Below are 2,969 nucleotides of genomic sequence, written 5' to 3'. Positions count from 1 at the left end.
CAACATAGGCCACCTTCTTAGCGCCACAAAACTAGAGACCTGGAATGTCCTGGTTGAAGCAAATTGGCAAGGCATTGGAAAAGACAAGAGTACAGATAAAACTGTAATAAAACATGTATGATTACGCACACATACATTTCGACCCCAAATAACAAAATCAGGCAAATTCGCTATTCAGGAAGAACCTCCTTGTGGGTGGTAAAATACACTACCCAGACCAGCTGTTTCCGCCCGGTTTCGAACCGGGGACCTTTCGCGTGTTAGGCGAACGTGATAACCACTACACTACGGAAACAGACATGCCAAGTTCCTTTCTTTGTGTGCTATAAGATCTGTATCATGGATCCCTCCCAAGTTTCTCAGTTACGTCTGCCAGGTCAGTGTCTTCCGCACCATTCCACCCCAGAATATAAATACCCCTATGTCTCTGAGTAATAATTTTTGTCAAACTTGTAGTACGCAACCCGTTAGTGGGTCGTGAAATCAGTCAAGTTTACTAATTACAAAAGAAAAAAAAAAGTGAATAAAAGCAGCGGGTCTCTCAGGAGGGAAGGTAAAATGTAGCTCCGCAGGCTTGAGACTGGGTTAATTCTGTCCATTTCTTTATCTAGGGAGACAATTTCAGGGTTTAAAATTTCACATAATTTGTGCTCTATCAACAGTTACGATCTAAAGAATTTAAAAAGACAGAAAATGCATGCAAAGTATGTAAAATTTGGATACATTTTCTTTGAAATGTAAATTAAAATATAAATAGGTAAAAATAAAAGTATGTAAAATTATCTATTTTAAAAGGGGAGATGGAAATTAATGAATATCAAATGTCAAATCACTGATATTTAAGTAAAGGTAAAAATTTCATTAAAATTTGAAAATATAATGAAATTTTATGAAAATAAAACTAATTGATCTGACAATTTAATGTCCAGAATTGGGGTGAGTTTTAACACGTTACACATAGATCTACATATATGCAAATTTAAGAGTAGTAGCTATGGCTTAATATTGCAGACTGTTTTCCCGTCTATTAGTCTTATTCCTGTAGACCTGGGTAGTCAGGAATTGGAACAATCTGAGTCCTACCGAGTAGGAATCCTTGATGTGTCTGACGCAGAATTCCCTCCTCCAGAACGTAGGCGGGAAGATTTCTTGTCTGAGCCTAATTCAATTCACCAGGAACCACAAGATGGCCCAGTCTCTGAAAGCTTTACCTCTTTCCCTTTCTAGATCATAATTTGATGCTACTGATTTGTGTCCCCAACACCCCCAACTCCCTTTTTGCACATTTCGATTTCCTTGGCCTTGGTGGAAACTTCCCCGCTGGCTTTCCATCTTTCCCAATTCCTCCTCGGTCTACCGGAGGCCATTTACCTCGAGAGTCAGATCTATGCTCACAGCCTGACCCAACCTCCTTGTCCTCACAGCTGTGGCTCCACCAATGACTGCTCTCCCCAAGCTTCAGATCTACGTATCTTGGACATGTCCTTTTAGACGTCTCCCAACTCATTGAAGGCTGAACTCACTACAGTAGTACCCCTTATTTGCAAAGGATATGTTCAAATCTACTCTTCCAATACCAGATCTCAAGGTAAGACTATAGTAACAGTAATTCCGCAAGGACGCAGAAACGAGAACTGATCTGGCAACACTCTGCAGATTTTGCAAACTGTAAATTAAATGGCTACGAAACCACATGGAGACCTAAGTCGTTCAAATCAATGCGGTGGGGAACACAGCTTGGGGCTGGCTTTTTAAAGGAAAATTACATACTGACTAAGGAATAGGGAGGAGAGGAAGCATAGCAGTAAAACAAAACAGTGAAACAAGCTTTCTTACAACGTTTATCTATAGCAGGGGTTGGGAACCTTTTTGGCTGAGAGAGCCATGAACACCACATATTTTAAAATGTAATTCCGTGAGAGCCCTACAACGACCTGTGTACCTAACGCATTATCCAATAAAAATTTGGTATTGTCCCGGAGGACAGCTGTGATTGGCTCCAGCCACCCCATGAACATGAGTGGTAGGAAATGAATGGATTGTAATACATGAGAATGTTTTATATTTTTAAATTTTATTAAAGATTTGTCTGCAAGCCAGATGCAGCCATCAAAAGAGCCACATCTGGACCCTGGCCGGTTGGCCCCTGGCAGGTTGGCTCAGTGGTAGAGCGTTGGCCTGGCGTGCAGGAGTCCCAGGTTCGATTCCCGGCCAGGGCACACAGGAGAGGCGCCCATCTGCTTCTCCACCCCTCCCCCTCTCCTTCCTCTCTGTCTCTCTTCCCCTCCCTCAGCCAAGGCTCCATTGGAGCAAAGTTGGCCCGGGAGCTGAGGATGGCTCTGTGGCCTCCACCTCAGGTGCTAGAATGCCTCTGGTTGCAACAGAGCAACGCCCCAGAGGGGCAGAGCATCGCCCCCTGGTGGGCATGCCAGGTGGATCCTTGTTGGGCGCATGCGGGAGTCTGTCTGACTGCTTCCCCGTTTCCAATTTCAGAAAAATACAAAAAAAAAAAAACAACAACAACAAAAGAGCCACATCTGGCTCGCAAGCCATAGGTTCCCAACCCTTGATCTATAAGATTAATTCAGGGAGAAACATTCTGAGAATATCTGCAACTTTGCAAAGCTAGTTTAAGGCCACAGTCTGGGAAACCAGCCTCAAGGCCAGGAATAGGGAGTCTTTTCAGAAAAAGTAAGATCTACTAAAAATCTCTTTGTCTTAGAGAAAGTAAGTTTTGCCAAAAATTATTAATGTTAAGAGCCTTTCTTTTGTACACTTCAGGGTAATTCTAAAATGTAAACCAGAGCGAGTCCCTTTGCCTCTGCAGACTATCATCAGCACTGAGGACAAAGGCCAAAGATCCCATGCTTTTGCTGAACATCTGAACTGATGGACTTGACTTCGTTGTGCCAAGAGCAGTGTAGGTCATTTACTCAGAGGGGGCATTTCAAACGGTCTGGCAGGAGGGG

General features: G+C 43.1%; 1 non-coding gene across 1 annotated transcript; it reads right to left on the bottom strand.

Moving 5' to 3' along the window:
• Positions 1 to 222: 222 nt before the first annotated feature.
• TRNAV-AAC (transfer RNA valine (anticodon AAC)) lies at positions 223 to 295 on the bottom strand. Its single transcript has one exon. It is a non-coding gene; the product is annotated as a tRNA-Val (tRNA).
• Between the last annotated feature and the right edge of the window lie 2,674 nt (positions 296 to 2,969).

Source organism: Saccopteryx bilineata, chromosome 4 (assembly GCF_036850765.1).
Source record: "Saccopteryx bilineata isolate mSacBil1 chromosome 4, mSacBil1_pri_phased_curated, whole genome shotgun sequence".
NCBI classification, from domain to species: Eukaryota; Metazoa; Chordata; class Mammalia; order Chiroptera; family Emballonuridae; genus Saccopteryx; species Saccopteryx bilineata.
Note: the sequence above shows the minus strand (reverse complement) of the source record. Positions and strands in the feature narration are given on the sequence as shown.